The following is a 19,419-nucleotide window of genomic DNA, read 5'->3' as shown; positions in this document are numbered from 1 at the left end:
AGGAGATAGATAGATAGGAGATAGATAGATAGCTATGAGATAGATAGATATGAGATACATAGATAGATGGATGGATAGATATGAGATAGATAGATAGATAGATAGATAGATAGATATTAGATAGATTGATAGATAGATATGAGATAGATAGATATATAGATAGATATGAGATAGATAGATATAGATAGATAGATATGAGATAGATAGATAGATATGAGATAGACAGATATGAGATAGATAGATAGATAGATATGAGATAGATAGATAGATAGATAGATAGATAGATAGATAGATAGATAGATAGATAGATAGATAGATATCCCAATTTTCCATGTTAGCTGTGGCATATGTTTGTGAGGCAGTAATCTTGTGTTCTTACGCCAGCGCTGACAAAGGTCTGGTTGTCAGTGATACCTTTAACAGCTAAATTTATACTGGATTGACAGGAGCAGGTGGTGGTGGGCCTGCCAGACACTTGTGCAAGGGAATCTCGCTTCTTACAGGTCAACAGCTAGAGGGGAAAAAGCTACTGTCCTCATGTAAGATACAGAGTGAGGCAACAGAACCCGTACTGGGGGTTTCTCTTCAAAGCCAGCTGGTCTGGCTTTATTATACAGGAATTTTTTTACCTGTCAGAGTTTGGTCAACGAGACCCCTCAGCAGGTGCTGTAGGGCGCAACTTCCTGGAGAAGCAGGGCACTGGTAAGTTTTTTAATTTTGCAATTATGATAAAAATAACTTTGGTAATAATTGGTCCTGGTTGCGGCGCTCGTGGAGCATACTTCTCTGAAAATTGTTTAAATGTATGACTATATGTATGTAGCAGACCTGAATTAGCCATTAAAACACTTTTGGCATACTGTGAGCACTCACAGTAGTATGGAAAACACAACATGCTAGCAGATAGATTGTTCCAATTCACAATCTTAGCTCTGCTTCATATCTCTGCTTGTATTAATGAATCTCATGGAAACTTGAAGAGATGGCTTTTTTTTTTCTTTTTGCACATATTTGCACTGTGCTGGTAATATTATTTTCTAGTGAGATATCTTTTTTTCCCCTTGTCGTTCCTTTTATTCCATTTTAATGGACATTACCATTATTTATATAAACATAAAAATATTGTGCACCACAAACAGCTTTTTGTCTGTTCCAGAAGTGAATTCTTCTTACTTTTCAGCTTGATTTTTGCAATCTGGATTTAATGAAATCCATTACTTCTCAATTAACAGAAAAAACAAACAACTTTGCAACCATTCATCAACAAAAATAGTTCACAAGAAGCTGCTCAGCCTCGGACAGTAACGACATACTCACTGAGATCAACTAGAAGAAATGTAGATTAAACCTTAGGGACCCTACACACAAGCGTAATCGTATTTCTGCGTGTTTTTGAGTAATGAAAGTTGCATATTTGTGCGTACAACTGTGTTTTTTACTGTACTTTTCACGCGTGCAAGCATGTCCAATTACGCAAAAAAAATATGCACCGATGCTCCCAGCCATTGAAATGGCCAAATTCTTTAATCAGTGCCAGATGTGTTCTTTTCCTGCGCAAATGCACAGGAACATAAAGCATGCTGCGTGACGTAATTGTGCGCGCAAAATGTGTGTTTGTGAGCAAATCCATTGAAATCAACGGGTTCTATTTTTCGCATATTGCGTTCGGAAATATGCCCATGCGAAGGAGCCTTTGAAGATGTATATCGTTTTCAATGTATATACTCTGTGACCCTGCAGGGACCTTTCACATGGGACGGATTGACACCGCAGACCGTAGTGAAATCCACTGCGGATTTTAATGCTGAATTGCAGGCTGGTTTTAAGCCATATTCAATTCCGCATGAAAATCCTATTCCGCCCCGTGTGAAAGGTCCCTTAAGGATATTTTGTATGTAGTTATGAGAGGTCTCATTGAGAATACATGTGCCCTTCATTAGTTAATGAGGTTTTTCGTCAGATCTATGGTATGCTATTCCGGATTTCAGTATTGAAGTAGCAGAGCACAATTTGTAGTTTAACCTTTTATGGCTTGATGGTTTGCACAGTGTGATGACTGAAGATAATGCGGGAGGTTTACCTGTACACCATAAAAGTCACCTAAAACATATTTCAATACTGAATTGTGGCGAATGATAAAGGTAGCTCTGCTGAATCACACAAAGTCAGCTCCCCTATATTTGTATGGATGTGTATTAATGTGGGCATTCAACAGGCTAAAAGCATTATAGCTAGTGTATTTTTTGCAGGTTATACTATTTTTGGGGAAGGGGTAGTAGTTAAGTAAAACGTGTACAGATACTATAAATGCTAGGACCTCTTCAATTTTTCTGTTGGAACTGGAGCATTTTAAGTAACATCATGTACTTTCTATAACACTAGCAGGCTGTAGTTACCGGGGCGAGAAAAACGGACGGGTTCTGGGAGATTGCGAGGCAGACAGAACTTGCATGTTGTAATAACTCATTACTTACAATGGGAAATTTTTCTCTTGCGGTGATGCTGGGATATAAAAAAAAATTGCAGCAGGTCCTATTTTTTGGTTATATCACCCATTATTTTTTTCTTTAGGAGCAAAAAATAAATCACATTGTACTCAAATGTGATGCAATATTTTTTTTCCATTGAAACAACATACAATTTTCAACCTGGGGAGATGCAATGCGTTTTCTCGTAAAATGCATCGTAGGGAAAATTGTATGCTTGCAAGCGGGATATCGTTCAGAGTTTATTTGCGCATACTTGTGTAAGTACGAGCTTATTATTATTGGTGTTTACGTTGAACAATATCAGGTCTGGATTTGAATTGCGGAATATGCGATCGTCACCCAAGTGTACAATCTGTGTTTTTCTGCATTCATTGAAAGAATAGAACATTTGCATGTCTGCTCACATGAGCGAACAGCGTTTGCGATTTCCACAGGCGGAAATAAAATCGCAGCGTGTACTATTTTAGTGCGGCCTCTACACAGACAGCTTCCATTAAAGTCAATGGAAGCTGTCCGACCCGCGGACCATCTGCAAATGACATTACAGATATGTCGCGGGTACTCGCGTCATCGTCTAATGTTGGCACGGTAAAAACAAAGATTAAAAAAAAACAAAACTGTACTGCGCATAACTAACGGTTCCGTGGTCATCTGCAATGCAAGAGAAATCAGTATGCAGGGTTGCCAGCTACGGTCAGAGGTAGATTCCCCTGCAGACTCCCGCAGGCTCCAACCTGGTCGTGTGCCTAATAAAGACATGTTGTAACACTGCTCTATACAACCTCTCAGTGGGGTCCTACTGTACCCCTATATGCCTCTGATGTTTAGGGGAGAGTATTTCTGGAAGTGAGCATTCACATCTGCATTACGGCTTTCCATCTCTCTGTTCCGTTTTTAGAGCACAGAATCAGAATTTAAAGAGAATTTTTCCATTTGTTTTTGCCTATTAATTTCAATGGGTTTTCACAAAAAAAAAACTAATGCTCTAAGTTTGCTTCCATTTCACTATGTTTCCCTGTTTTTTTAATGCAGCTAATAGGGCTGTCTGCAAAACATAATGGGACACAACAAACTCAAAGAATTCTTTTTTTAAGATACAATTGAAATGAATTCTGTTTTCATTCTGTTTTTCTGCTCCAAAAATGGATCCGAGAGATGGAAAGCCCTAATGCAGATGTGAACAAGCCCTAATGCTATACCATACATAGGAATGATCCAGCAGCACACACAGTGTCTATGGCTCTCTGTACATGACGTCTTATCAGTCTACATATTCTCTATATACATAATTACCAATATTTAAGAAATACCATGTTTAGTCTGCTTTTCTAAAAACTTTTTTTTAGTCATTGATCTGGAAATCCTATCTGTTTAGTGGCCATTCAATACAAAGCAACTGTTAAATTTGTGGTTTCATGGAATTAAGGAACCAAAAAGCCACCTGTCACAAGCAAATGCCGTCTACGTGCCTCTCATACAATGAAAAAAAATCATGTTTTTTTTTGAAGACTTCTTTAAAAGAATTATACTTACGCTCATAATCATTGAAACCTCTTTGAGTTGACCACCCGAAAACTATACTGAAAAGTGATCTTCGATAGGGGGGGGGTGGTCTTTTCAAAAAATCTGTCCAGTATGCATAGCACAGATGTAGCAAGGTTTAACCCAACGCTGAGAACGTATTGTATCTTAATACAACAAAAGCCATTAAAAAGACAAGAAAGTATTCTGTGCCATGATTTATTTAATGCATTTAGTGTCAAGCTAAACTTTGCTATATCTGTATATGGTGGAACTGAAAATCTATCACATCAATGTTGGGCTAGGTGAGGGGGTGTTTTCTGAAACAGGTGGAGGTTTAGGATAGTTCCGCCGTATTTTATAATGGGGGTTAAAAGATTTGGTGTAATAGTCTTGTAGATTAAGTTATTAACTGCTTCAGTTAATAAAGCTATAGCAAATGTTAACCTGACATGTAACACATTCTAACTTAACTGCAATGTACGGTACTACACTGCTGTAGACTGAATTATCCTGAAGCCCTCGTCATGTTAATGATTGCTACATCTGTACTATATTTTCAAAGTATCCTTCCTTACGTTTCCTTTTGACTGGACACCGTATTGTATTTATTGCTTTATGGATGATGACAAATGGGTAATATTGTATGGAGTGTTGTGATTCATTTCCGTCATGTTGTTGCCATTTCTATACTAGGCAATCAAACAGTAGAGTATGCAAGTCGTAATAGTAGATTATGGGCACTAAGGCCATGACATTGTGCTAGACTGATTTACACATAATCCCAGTGTTGAACATGCTTGTGATGCCTTGAAGCCAAGGTCTTCTCATTGCTGAAAGGTTGAATGCCATCTAGGTTCTCAACTGGGGTCATGCGTTTAAAACAAATAAACTTTTAAATTGGTAAATAAAGCTGGAAATAGGTCAATAAAGTCTAAAACACAACGGAAATACTATATGACATTATTGTATATATTATAGCGCTGTGCAATATTAAAAGAAATAAACCAAACACATCTGTTGTGCCAAGAACATAAATCCGTTTTACATGGTGTATTCATCTCTTACATTAGAATTATTAGTGGAAGTAGTAGAGTAGTAGTGTAGAATCTAGTAGTAGTCTATTTCCTTTAAAGGACAGAGCTGCAGACTATTTTTAACCCTTTCCTTCAATGCAAAGAGCAAATACATTGCAAGTGGAAGTGGTCTTTTCAAAGACTTTTCTCGATGTGCATGATACTCATGTAGCAAACTGTAGCACAATACTGATAACTTGCTGCAACAAGTTATCTTATATTAACCCCTTCTCAACCCATGATATAAATGTATGTTATGGCAGGGAAAGTGCGGCATAGGGATGGTGTGGGCTCAAAAACTGAGCCTGTGCCATCTGCAGTGGAAGCCGGCTGGGACTGGCAGCCAACAGAGACTGACCAAATTCCCGTTGTATCGGAGGGAAAGAGAGAGGACATTGATCCCTGCTGTAAACCTTACGTGCCACAATCAATGTTGATCACATCATGTACAGAGTTAAGCAGGAGCTCCCTCTGGGATGTCATCAGTTCTCCACTATGCAATTCCAGAAGGCTGATGGGTTACCATGGCAACCAAATGCCAGTCAATGGCCTTTGGATCTGCCGTGGCTTTCAATGTAAATGAATAGGGATAAAAATAGTGTATTATCTGAGCGATCATAAGATTTCAGGTTCAAATCCCCTACAGAGAAAGAAATCTGTGATAAAAATCCACATAAAAAATCATTTTAAAAAAAGCCCTATTTTTCTGACATTTTCACCAGTTAGTTTAAAGGAAAGAATAAAAAAAACTCACGTTTGATATCGTCACATTTGCAGCGACCTGTACAATAAATTGGATACGCTTTTCATCCCACAATGCAAATGCTATAAAAAAAAGCAAAATAAGAGAGCTAAAATGCTTTTTTTGTTAATTTCACCTTCAAAAAAACACAAAGTGATCAAAAAGTCATATGTACCCCAAAATGGTGCCAATAAAAACTATAGCTTGTCATGCAAAAATAAGCCTTTACACAGCTGCATCCATGGGAAAAAGTTAGATCTTTGAATGCAGCAATGCAAAAAACGTTTTTTTTTTCCAAAAATAGGGTTTTATTATAAAAAAAAAAAGTTGTGATCATACAGATCCACAGAAATTAGTTTTCATGTCATTTTTACTGCATAGTGAACGCGGTGAAACAAACTATGACTCCCACCGATCCCAAGAATGGAAGTCCATATCCCCGTCTTCTGTTCACTACGGGCTTGCATCATCAACCCGCAGGGACATGGAGAGTGGATAAAGTAGTAATCATGCATGCGTGATGCCAATCCATTCATTTCAATGAGCTCGGCAGAGTACAAGAGTTTGATTATCTCAATAAGACTTTGATTCCCATTGAAGATGACTGGAGACTGCTTGACAAAGACTACAGGTGTTAGTCGAAACGTCGCTTTTTCTGCGCGATAGTGAGTAAATAAAGATACATCCTTTGGATGTTTTTGTCTTTTTGGCACCAGTATCCTGCTGTACTGTATATATTTTTTTTCTGGAGTGCCACCATGCATGTCTGACTGCCACTCCATTCAATCCTCTCATTACTACAGGGGATGCAGCGAGCCTACAATGAGGAGGAGGGAGAAAGAAAGGACCCCTGTTCAGTGAATCTGTGGGGGTCTCAGCAGTGAAACTCCAACCAATCAGACTTTTATCACCTATGCTTTAGTCTGCCCATATAAAACAAGCCAAGCTGTCCATAGTCTGCATGTTAGGCCCAAGCCTCCTGTGGTTCTGCTGAATCACACTGAAAGCAACATAAATCTTTATCTATCCCAAGTTTGCTTCAGTAGAAGATCCAGATCTGGAATATGGACTGTAAAACAAAGTGGGCCTAGTACGCCTGCTTGAATAAGGCCGCATCACATCTCCTTCAATATGCTGTAAATATGGAGCTAAATGGCTTCCAACAAGATAAATCTGTTATGCACTTTGTTTCACATCTGTTCCTGGGTTCCATCAAAGTTTTATGTCTAGATTGCCAAAAATGGCACCCAGACAGCAACCTAAAAAGATCTCCACTTGAGCAGGGTTTTGTTCAATATTTGTGCCAGAGAGAAAAAAAAACATTAAATAACAGTATTAAAAACCCACAATCTTTGTAGCATGTTTAATATTTCTCTATTGCCCTACGGCTAACATCTTGACATGTTTTTTTGCCTTAAAAAACAGTAAAACATGGCAGGAAAATCACACAAACTTCTAATTTTTCTAAAAAACATGAGTGTAAGCATATTTTAGTGCGCATTTGCATGATGGTCGTAGCATTGTTATGTGTTTCTGTGCGTATTTTACAGTATTTTTTGCGCATACGTGCCTTGTGTACATGATCCCTTTGATTGCAATGGCCAATTAAGTTTAATATGAGCTAATTGGTGCGTAATATGCACCAAAATAGGCCATGTTGTGGTTTTTTTGCCCAAACGAAATGCACACCTAAAAAACAAACATTTGACCAAATCGATTGAATTCAATGGGTTTTATTCGCTAGTTATTGCGTGTGCAGTTGTTGCATGCGTAATACGCAGTGTGAGTAAGCCCTAAGGCTGGAGTCTCACATGCAGTTTTTGATACAATTTGAGTCGTAGTTTATGATGCAGCCAAAGCCATATGTGATCAAGCAAGAAAAAGTAAAAATCCTTCCTTTATATTTCACATTCCTTTTGAATCCATTCTTAGCTTTGGCTCAAAAAAAAACTGCATACAAAAATTGCACCAAAGACTATATGTGCGTTTTTAGCCTCCAAAATTCTTACAATTGGGGAAAGTGGGAGGCCATTGTAAGTGTTTTCCATCAAACACCAAACAAAAATGTTTGAAGCGGACCTTAAAGTAACCGGCCTTAAAGTAGTGTAAGCATGTAATGATATGCATAGTACAGAGTATCTTACACAAGTTACCCGTTACCCCAGATCGCACAAAGCATAATTGTTCCATTAGAAGTATTTTTACTAAATCCGCTGTATCTACATTTTAGATATCGCTGTTATATACTTGCTATTGTGCCCCCTGGTGCTCTTTCGATTCCCTTCCCTAGAACATTCATCTAATGTGTCTGGTGCCGGTGAGAAGAAGCTGCTTCTACTGTGCTGATCCTTATTGTCTGCCTACACAATAGCAGGACTTTCCCACCCATGTACAAAAGAACCGCAGGGGCACCGTAATAAGTATGTAACAGTAATATCTAGATATGGAAGACTTCTTTTCAGATGATTCCAATAAAAAATGTTATGTTTTATAAGCTCTAATAGAGTAAATTAATGTTTAACTGTAGGAGAAACTGCTTTAAAAAAATGAAATCCTGGGATTAGGAAAATGTGATAATATAGAGAACAAGAGATTTCAAAGTGATTCGGCTTGTAGAGATTACATGACCCAGTTTTTGCTAGTAGAGTCACTGATAGATCGTTCCGATGATGATATCTGGTTTTCAAAGAAGCTTGATACTGTTTGTATTAATGGGACATTCTCAGCAATTGTTTAGGTATTTGAGTGGGGCGACAGCTTCAGCAGATCCTTGGCAGCTGCTTGGACTAGGCTGTTCTGCGTCTTATGGCGGAGTAACAACTGTTGCCTTAAAAAAATGTGCGGTGCATTGATATCTTGTGTGTGAGACATGAATAAGAAAAACACATTTTGTTTCAAATACATAAAATACACAAATAGTATAAAATGAGCTAAATTGTTGGATGATGTTTTCAAAACTTTCAAAGTGAAGGCGCGTATGTATAGAAATGACTCATAGGGTATTATGTAGAATAGGGATGTAAGTAAGAAATGTTCCTGCACAATAACAGGGATGATACACAAACATTTTTCATTTCTCATCATGGTCATTATTTCTTATAGGCACAAGAGTGCAGCTATAGGGGGTGCAGAGTTAGAAGTCACACCCAAACCCTAATTGAATATATATACAGACTCAAAACCTTCAATAGAACAACAGAAAAAAAAACTTTGAAGCAATAACTAGCCACGAAATATATAGAAATATAGCAAACCATTTTATGAATACATATTACAAATATACAGGGTGTAGTTAAAAAGACGGATCCAGCGCCATGTCTCAGTATTGGTGTCCTATATTACCAATAGAGTATTTAAATAGGAGACATGGATGGGCTATACAATGGTATGGCACACAGGCCCCTAGGGACTCCAGAACATGGATTGCAATTTGGTGTTGTGGCCCCTGCAGGAGTCATGGGGCTCCATAACAAAACCCAGAACTAGCCCCCCCCCCCCCCATAAAAAAGCTATATTAGGGGCAGCATATCTATAACATGGTGTGCTTGTATACAACAGCTCAGCTCTAGTATATCTTCAAATAATGTAGTCACCATATAACAGTCAGAAAGCAGCTCTACACGGTGATAGTGATCACAGGTGACATCTACTCTGATTGGTAACGTCCCTTTTCATTTTTGTCCTTTATCTAAGTCCGGACTGTCATGAAGCCTTCCTTTGGCTATGACTTGTCTGTTCCTTTTCTCCCCATCATGCTGATATTCCAATGAAACCTCACTACCCCTCCATAGTGCAAGAGTCCTACGCTGTACCCCCCCCCCCCCACACCCATAATGCAGGTGTCCCCCTGTGATCCCCCATAGTCCAGGTGTTTCAACCCCAAAGTGTTGGTAGCCCTCCCTGTAGCCCCCTATAATGCAGGCATCCCCCTGTAGTGCCCAACTGTGCAAGTCTCTCTCCTGTGGCTTCCCATTGTGCAAGTGCCTACCATGTGGCCCCCGTGTCTATAGTGCAGGTGTCCCCTGTGGTCCCTCCATAGTGTAGGCATCTATCTCTGTTTTTGCCTTAGGTCCTAACTTACATTCTGTGGCTGGAATGCTTCTGCTCTCAGTGCAGGCTCCTGTTCTTAGTGTGTAAAGAGGAGCAGCCTGCACTTAGGCCTCCCTCACACAGGGCGTTTTATACAGCGTTTAGCGTTGCCTTTTCAGCCCAGCGCTAAACGCTGTACAAGACTCCCATTCATTTCAATGGGGCTGCTCACACAGGGCTGAAAAAGCAGCGCCTCCCAACGCTGCGCTTTGACAGCGATGCATGTTATATTTTGGGGCGTTTTCAGCCCTGCGTCGCCCATTGAAATGAATGGGCAGCGGTTTTAGCACTGCTGAAAAAGTGGCAACACTTGGTGCCGCGTTTTTGGCAGCGTTAACCGCTCGCCGATTTTCGCGGTGAGGGCTTGCAATAGAAGCCCTACCCCGAAAATCAGTCCCAGCTAGGCTAGGTAGAAAAAAAGAAAGTAATACTCACCTAGCCGCTGCAGTCCGGGTCGCGGCCGCTGGTCTCTGCCGCTGATTCGGGCTTGCCCTGCATTCACAAGTCTATTGCCGGAGGCCAGGTTTGAGAACCCCGCCTCCGGCAATAGAGTGCTGTGATTGGTTGTCCTCATGCTCGATGCCCAATCACAGCCCTTCATTGACTGTCTCAGCCAATCAGCGCCGGCAAGCTCTGATTGGCTGAGACAGTCAATGAAGGGCTGTGATTGGGCATCGAGCAAGCACCGACAACCAATCACAGCACTCTATTGCGGGAGGTGGGGTTCTCAAACCTGGCCTCCGGCAATAGACTTGGGAGTGCCGAAGAAGCCCGGATCAGCGGCAGAGACCAGCGGCCGCGACCCGGACTGCAGCGGCTAGGTGAGTATTACTTTTTTTTTTTTTCTTTTCAGCATTCAGTTCGGCTGAAAACGCAGCCAAAACGCTGGCATAAAGTATGCCAGCGCTGCTGAAACGGGGCGGAATCTGCAGTAACGCAGCGTTGAAAAACGCTGCGTTTCTGCAAACGCCCTGTGTGAGGGAGGCCTAAGAGAGCAGAAGCATCCCAGCAGCAGGAATGTAAGTTACTAAGAGATGTGTGCTGCTCGTGGCCTGTCATTAGGATAAGGGGGAGGTAAATCAGTGATGAGACAGGGGACAGGGCCATTCGTCCCTAACCCCCCTCTCCCACGTACCCCAATGTAGGTCTACCTACATTGGTTGCATGCCATTGGCCCCTGTAAGGAATAGAGAGTAAAACCCAATTGAAAAGTTGAAGAGTAGCATGTGAGAAGCAGAAATCCACTTACCGCATCTCTCTAAGTTCCACTGCTATGACTGAAGTAAGGAAAAGTAAGTTCTGTAGTACGGACTATAAGAAAGCATATTCAAAGGAGGCCCAACAGGTGAGTCCCTGAATCTACTGGAGACGATGGTGGATGACTTCCTGGATGATTTGCCCCTATCAAAGCAGAGGGAGGCCACTTCAAGTACACATTCTCATAGGTTGTACTACCAGAACTTACATTTCCTTACTTCAGTCATATCAGCGGTCTGACAGCACTTTGAAAGACACAGTATCAACTATACTAAGAGAGACGTGGAAAGCGTATTTCTCCTTCTCACATGCTACTCTGCCACTTTGCAATTAGGTTTTACTCTCTATCTCCTACAGGGTCGCAGAACAAAATTGAAATCCATGCTCCGGCGCCTCTAGACACCCGTGCGCCATTCCATCGTGTAGCGCATCTATGCCTTCCTATTCAAGTACACGTTGTTATTTTACTAAGACACCAGTACTGAGATATAGCGTTGAATCAGTCTTTTTGACTACACCCTGTATATGCAGCACATCGGAAGCAGTGCAAGTATCCAGACAGGACAAAAACTGCCAAATATATATATATCTTTAAAAGCATTAAATATACAGCAGAGGGGAAGAGTATCCAACCCCAATGCATAAGATAGACTGCCGAGTGAAGCATTTGTTTAGCGAAAAGTGCATTGGGGCATTCTCTACATCACATCCTGATGGGTATATCGCCATGAGGCAGGGTTAGCAGCAGAACTGAATGTGAATTCTTCATTCTGGGATGGAATATTTCTTTCTGCTGTAGTTATTTGATCTTTGTATTGATTTGTATTTTTACATCGTATTGGCTTTGGATACTTTATCCCTCTGCACTACATTTACTGCTTTCAACTATATATATTTGGCAGGTTTTGTCCTGTCTGGATACTTGCATGCTTGGCATAACGGGCATTGGTTGTTGGCTGGACACTTGATGCTCCTCTGTTCCTATTTCATCTTTAGAATTGCTGAAAGTTATGATGACAAATTCAAGTGCTTTTATTTGTAATCAGCTATAGTAAAATCTGAGATTGAAGCAATTAAACCTTCTGGGTCTTTATTTGACTCTTCTACTTAAAGGAGTTATGTCATATGTTTAAAAAGTGGCTTTTTGTTCCAGAAACAGCTCCATTCTTGTGTATGGCTTGAGCCTGGTATTGCAGCTTACTGTAGCTTCATTCAACTGAATGGTGCTGAGCTGCAATACCAGACAAACCCATGGATAAGAGTGCACTGTCTCTGGCTGAAAGCAGTACAAAATGTAGATTGCCATTGAATACTTTGTACTCAGTGACTCATAGGTATCAATTTTGTGTTATTTTTAGTATCTTATGTTTGTACTTTTTTGTAGCTTGTTTTGCCAGAAGTTTATATAACATCACACATACCCTTTGCTAAATTGCTTGCATTTACTTTGGAGAAGGTGTGCTGCTTTCAGCGTTGTTTTGTGACGAAGACTATTTTCATACGGGCGAGAGCAATATCGGGCTGTGAAACTCGGCCCAATATCACGCTTGCTGAAGTGCGATGTCCCCGCGGGTACAAGACATTTTTGTGTTAAAACCGCCTTGCATCAATTTGGGGCTTTTGGCCGCAGTGGAGGATTGCATAGTGTTTCCCATTGTTTTCAACAGGTAAACCTCGCATCGCACTCATGTGCACCATACGTGCCATGTGATGCTGGGCAAGCCCCATTGAAAACAATGGGCAATACAAGGGCATGCTCAATGATAGGACATGCTGCGATTTTAATTCCGGGCACGATGTGTTGACCCCATTCAAAAGAATGGGGTTCATATTCATGAGGAATTTGTTCATTTCACGGCACACATATCTGATGCGATTTTCTTGGCTGGGTGAAAATGGCCTCAGAGTTTACATGAGCCTACTGGAGGACTACAGATGCAACTGTTTGAAGAAACCTCATCGACATGCTGTGGAAAGAATCTGCAGCAGAAATTGACATGTGCACCAATTACAACCCTTCATATAAGTGGCGTGGTGTCCATGGCGAATCTGCAGCAAAATCTGAAGCAGTTCATGCAACATATGTTATGGATTTACCACTAATGTTCCACTGCTGGAAGTACAGCCCATGTGGATGTACCCTAATTCTCTTTGGCCCTGAGGACGCCAATATTACATACCCAAATCTGCACCTTCATCCACCGCTGTGAATTCCGCACTACAATCCACGAGTCTCATTGCAGATTTTCATACAGAATTGCCGACAGAATTAGGCTAGTTTCACATGGGCGTTCGCAATATCGCAGCGAGAAAATTGCCGCACAATCACAACTTTTTTCCGGCGATTTTTGAGAGTCAGTGCTGCTTTTTCTCACAAATACATCGCTGCCACTGACAATTTGCTCATGTTTTCTTTTGCTGTGATACTTACGATTTTGCTGTGATACTTTATCGCGAAAGCTAATAGGACTTTCTAATGATAAAAACGCATCACATCGCACAGAAATCGCAAGTTTGTGCCTTGCGATTTGATAAAGAGGAGGCTCCATTTTTATTACATGGGTAATTAAAAGAAAGCAAAATGCAGAAAGATAGAACATACTGCGTTTTTTTTTCCCACTCCACATCTCATGAGTGAAAACATTGCAAATGGGAATTAAATCATTGAAAATAATTGGTTTCATAATTCTGCGTTTTCTCTTACTCTCGCATCGTGCGATTTTATTGCCCATGTGAAACCACCCTGAGGCTATTTCTACACGGGTAATTGTGATTTTGTCGCGAGAAAATAGTGGCAATATCGTTTCTTTTTTTCCTGCAATTTTGAGCATCAGCGCTGCTTTTTCTTGCAAAAAGATTGCTGCCGCTCCCGATTTTCTTGCGCGCTTTTATCATGTAATTTTTATGTGATTTCTTAGTGCGAAAGTCAAAAGGACTTTGAGGGCTTATTCACAGGAGCATATATCGACCGCAGTTTTCACGCTGGCCGATATACGCTACCATCTGACCTGTCTTCCTCCTTCCCTCCACCTCACCAGCTCTCTGCCTCTCTCCTCCCCTCTGGCTGTTTGCAATGGGAGGGGGAGGAGCCAAGCTAAGCTCCCACCCCTTCCCCTTGTCTGCAGCCCGCAATGGGATGGGGCGGGGCTTAGCTCCGCCCCCATCCGGCCCCCTCCCATTGCAAATAGCCAGAGGTGAGGAGAAAGGCAGAGAGCCAGCAAGGGGGAGGGAAAGGGGAAGACAGCTCAGATGGTAGCGTGTATCGGCCGACCGTGAAAACGGCGGCCGATATACGCTCCTGTGAATAAGCCCTTAATAAATCAAGTAGATAGTCTGCGCCATTAGTTCCACTTAAAAAATGGTATACTGTGTTTGAAATTTCTGGTCCATTGTGAATTTTAAGTGTCTTTCTGCCACTATTTACATAGAACAGCTTTGCATTCTGCACATATTTGTTACTGGTGTCTGTAAAGAAACACAAAGCAAATCTTCACAACAGTCTGTGTTATCATGTGACAATTTTGCGCATTTTTAATTGCCATGGTTTTTCTCAATTTTTTACTTTTTTTTAGCGGAAGGGTAGAATAGCATAAAAATGTGTTCTTTTAATTTTTACAAATAAAAGAGATGCTGATGGAAACCTGCTAAGCTGCTACCAGAATACTCATACAGTACATGTCAAATGGTTGCCTATGCGCCAATATTAACCTGTCTGGACTAATAGATTGATATATTTTTTACATCAGTTTTCTCACTGCTGGAACTGAATAAAAATAAATCCACAGGCATTTTTTTTATAAAAATTCAGATCTAAGAACGACATTGAAATCACTAAGAAAAGCCAGTTATTGGAATGACTCAGCGTGTTCATGTGGGTCTCCAACACAGCATAACTCAGCTGCAAAAACAATTGACAACTCTGCCATCTGTCCTTGCCTTTAGACAAAGCTAATAACCTAGAGGTACCAGCTGTGCAAAATTGGTACAAATACATTATCACATTAGGCTTTTTTATGTATAGTTAAAAGATAACTACAGAAATATGTAAAATAATGATAAATGAAAAAAACCCACAGCTCATTACTTTTTCCCTACAGTTGTCATAAATGCTTAGAAGAGTTCAGCTTTAAACCGACATAATGAACTTTACTGTACGTTAGGTGGGAAAGCAATAGAAAGCAAAGTATATAATAACATAAATCCTCCTTCACATAGCCTGTTTTATTTGGGTTTTTTTTCATGTTTTTTCAAACATTTAATTTTTTTTTCATTTTGAACATGCATTCCTATGGAGAAGTATTTCCACACTCCAGTCCTTACGACCGCCTAAGGCCACCTTCACATGTAGTGTATTTGCTGCAGGCTTTCTGCAGCAGAAAGTCCAAAGTAGATACGCAAGAAAATCGCAGAGACCATATCTGCACCCTTCTATTTCAAGGGTTGAATTCTGCAGCAAATATCTTCAGCATAAATAGTTATGCTGCAGATATAGAATATGCAACATTTTTCAAAAATTTTCAAAATTGCTCAAAATTTTTCACACCAAGTGAAGGAGATTCCTGAAATCACACACACAAACGTACATTCTATTTTTTTCAGTGAGTTTTGAGAATTTTTCATTGTATTCTTTAAATGCACTTTTGGTGATGTTTTTCATTTTGTTACATTTATAACATGCATGTCCGATAGAGAAGCTGAACCTGGCAGGTATCTAGACTACACATTATATATTTGTTCAATCGACATTCATTTCATCTGACTCCCTTATATAGATGCACACTTGGCAGAATATGCATGCTTATTTCAGTAGGGGGAGGGGAACAAAGCACTGCTAGACACCTTTCGCACCTCTTGACTAATTATCGGCTTTAGCCAAGTTTCATATAATGTGTAGGGATAGACAACAGCTTTTACGAGCTAGGCACATTGTAATGACATTTCAAGAATATCCAATGCTACCATACAATCAGACAACCAAACACTGTTTTGAATTGTCCTGTACATGACTGTTGTAAAGAATAACACGGATCCCCCTGGGAATACTTAGGTGGACTGAGAAAACAGGCTTATGTCATGTAAGCCTATTTTAGTGTACTTTGGAGGAACTATGGGACAATTGTAATCTCTATATTAGTGCTTGTTGGAATTCCATTGGTGGTGCTCCAAACAGTCTAACATTTAGCACCTTTTTTCATGATAGGCAATAAATATTGATTGTGGCAAAAACCTCTTTAAAGGGTTTACCTCCGCATATAATTGATGGTCTATCATGAGGATAGGCCATCAATGTGTGAGTGGGGAAAGTCTAACCCCTGGTACCCTAACCAGTAAACAAAAAGCGAAGCACCTTTCGAACATTCAGCTATGTCTGGCACCACTGTTGTTAAACCCCATTCATGAGTGTTGGCGATTCTATCTGCTTATTGATATTGAACATTACTACACATTGTTATATTGTTGCACATTGATGGTCTATCTCAAGACATGCTACATCTTGGAAAACCCCTGTCATAATACATTATGGATGGTTTAACCTAAATGAAATTTAAAAAACTGACATATCATATCAAGATATTGTGATGACTTGTGCAAAAAAGGCAAACTCGGTTTGCTAGAACTAGGGATAAACAAAGTTGTAGAATAATAAAGATAGAATAAAAAATAAAAAAACTCCTCTCTTTATGTACTTATATGATTTATACTTGAAAGTGTTTTTTAAGTAATTCCAGAACAAATTTACATACGACTTAGAGTCCACTAAGTTCTCCACTTATGACTTTCATCATTTATGATGGAATAACATTTATGATAAGTCCGAGTTGCATGCTTTCAAATGATTGACTTCAAGGATCTTGAATTCAGGAACCTGTCAAGCTAAGAAAGAGAATCTACCTACATTGCTAATATTGCTAACGTCTGTGCCCTCTGCATGTTCCACAATTGAGGCACTGCCTGGTCCAGAGCACCCTCAAGGTTCATGGATATTTGTACACTTTGCTAAGGCACAGTCCTATTTGCCTCTCCTGAGTACTACCACCCCAGTTGTGGCTAAACTAACACCTGGCATTGGAATAATAGTGGGTTTAGCCAAGCTTCATTCAACTTAATTTACCAAGTTGGGCACATTATGATAACCTTTCAAGAAAATCCAATGCTACCGTGCACTCAGACAACCAAACATTGTTTTGCATTATTCCATACATGACTGTTGTAAAGAATAATGTGGATTCCCTTGGGATAGTTAGGTGAATTGAGAACACAGCATAATGTGATGTCAATGTAATTGTGTCTTTTGGAAGTGCTATGGAAGAATCGTAACCTCCAAACTAGTGATCGTTGGGGATCCATTGGTGGGACCCCAAACAAGCTAACATTTAGCACCTTTCTCATTGGTAGGTGATAAATGTTTATTGTGTGGTTAATGGGTTATCCACTGTATATAATTGAGGGTCTATCCTCAGGATAGGCCCTTAATGTGTGAGGGTCCAAACTCTGGTTCCCCAACCAATAAGCTAAGACAAGCTGTTAAGTGACTATAATAGAGATTAGTATTCACTGCTACTTCTGTTTTTAGTGGATGGTTCTGATCTGTTTCCGTTACCTTGTAAGGATCCATGCTGAGTTGTTTGCTATTAAACATATTGCACATGTGTTTTTTTTGGAGAGAGAAGAGAAAAAATGAAAGAAATGTTTTAACAGTGATAGATTAGTCTTTTTCTGTCTACACGTGTGCACATCAGTCTAGCATATGTCCCTATTTCCCAATTATCCCAGATAAAGTTTTGCTTATTCGCTACACTGGTCAAATAATGCATAACGTTTTTAGAGTGTAGTACAATGGGATTTGCTATCAGAAAAACATATTCAATTCAATGTCCATATATTTCAATACATCAAATTAAGTTCCACTTACACAATTTTGCTATCCATTCTGAAAATTTTTTTATTTCTTTTTGCAAATGCAAGAAAATCCCAAGCTATCCTTTATCTACCCACTACAATTTCAAACCATTTGTTCTTAATAGTATTGGGATAATATTGTGAATACTACAAACGTGGTCACATTCTTTTCTATTTTGATCTCCAGCAGCTGTTAAAGGGAAATCGTCACCCGGAAAGTTTTATCTCCCTCTAAGATGGGGCATTCTAGGAATGATCAGATTGAATAGAGACATTTGGATGTGGGTGAGGAATCTGTTCGCTAAGGTCTGACTGTTGCTAAATTTACACAATAAAATACACCAAGCACCATCACCTGATGTCTGGATCTGAGTCTATTTTGGAAACATATAGAGTAACAATCTAAGACTCAGTTATTCAATATACAGCATAATTGAGTTGGAAATCCTGGACTATAGCTACAAAAGCATAGACCTTAAACCCTACATAAAGATGACCTTGAAGAAGAATGCTGATCCTTGCATATATACTCCAGTAGTTATCCAGCTTCATATTTGTAACTAAAAAGATTTCCTTAATTTTTTCGACAAAAACATAGATAGATTATTCTAAGGATAGGCTATTAATGTTCGATTGGCAGTGGTCTAATTCTTGGGATCCTCGTTGATCAGCAATATGAAAGCTGTAACCTTTGATTCACAATGTGCTATCAACTAATGCATATTAAAACCTTCTAAGCAATAGTTAACACTCTACTGGTGGCAATATAGTCTCATAGAAATACAGTTTACAGAATCCACTCATAATGTCCCTTTTATCTCAGGCTCACATGCTACCTGAGGCGTCATTCCAATCTCCCCCTTGCAAAGCAAACTCAATCTGTGAGTGGGGGTTAAATAAGTGAAAGATTATGGCAGTCTGATTTCTTCAGTGTAGCTCTGTTCTCTGCAGCAAGCCTGCTGACAAACTATTGCTTAACCCTGGTGATGTGCAAACTTAGTGACTTTAATGAGTTTGGCTTCACTTATTGTTTGAAGTGAGGACGTTTCCACTTCTACAAACCCAAATGATCCTGCAGGGGTCAGGAGCACTACTTTCCACTTCTTTTATGCCTCCCTACTGATGTTGGGCAATCCTGTTCCTCTCCAAACCCAAGTACTGCCATTCCCAGCTCTCTCAGTCCTCTGGTCACCTAAGTGCTGCTCTCTCTCCCTCTCTGGCTTCTTTTTTTACAGCACTACGCACCCCTTTCTCACAGTCAGTAGACTCTCCTTCCTCTGTCTATCACCTGCTCGAGTAACTATGTGGCAAAAACTTTTTATATCAGGGCACACACCAATCACAG

The 19,419-nt window shown here is 40.0% G+C and overlaps 1 protein-coding gene across 15 annotated transcripts in view; it reads left to right on the top strand.

Moving 5' to 3' along the window:
• Positions 1-522: 522 nt before the first annotated feature.
• The window catches only part of MEF2C (myocyte enhancer factor 2C), a 261,095-nt gene continuing 242,198 nt past the window's right edge, over positions 523-19,419 (top strand). For 4 of the 15 annotated variants that reach the window (XM_066602985.1, XM_066602974.1, XM_066602983.1 and 1 more), the window contains exon 1: positions 527-702. The gene's annotated coding sequence lies outside the window, so the exon portion shown is untranslated. Of the gene's footprint in view, positions 703-19,419 lie in introns of all 15 variants that reach the window. The other 11 variants (XM_066602975.1, XM_066602984.1, XM_066602973.1 and 8 more) reach the window with 6 other exon arrangements.

This window comes from Eleutherodactylus coqui, chromosome 5 (genome assembly GCF_035609145.1).
Source record: "Eleutherodactylus coqui strain aEleCoq1 chromosome 5, aEleCoq1.hap1, whole genome shotgun sequence".
Taxonomy (NCBI): Eukaryota; Metazoa; Chordata; class Amphibia; order Anura; family Eleutherodactylidae; genus Eleutherodactylus; species Eleutherodactylus coqui.
This window is presented reverse-complemented; position numbering and strand designations above follow the sequence as displayed.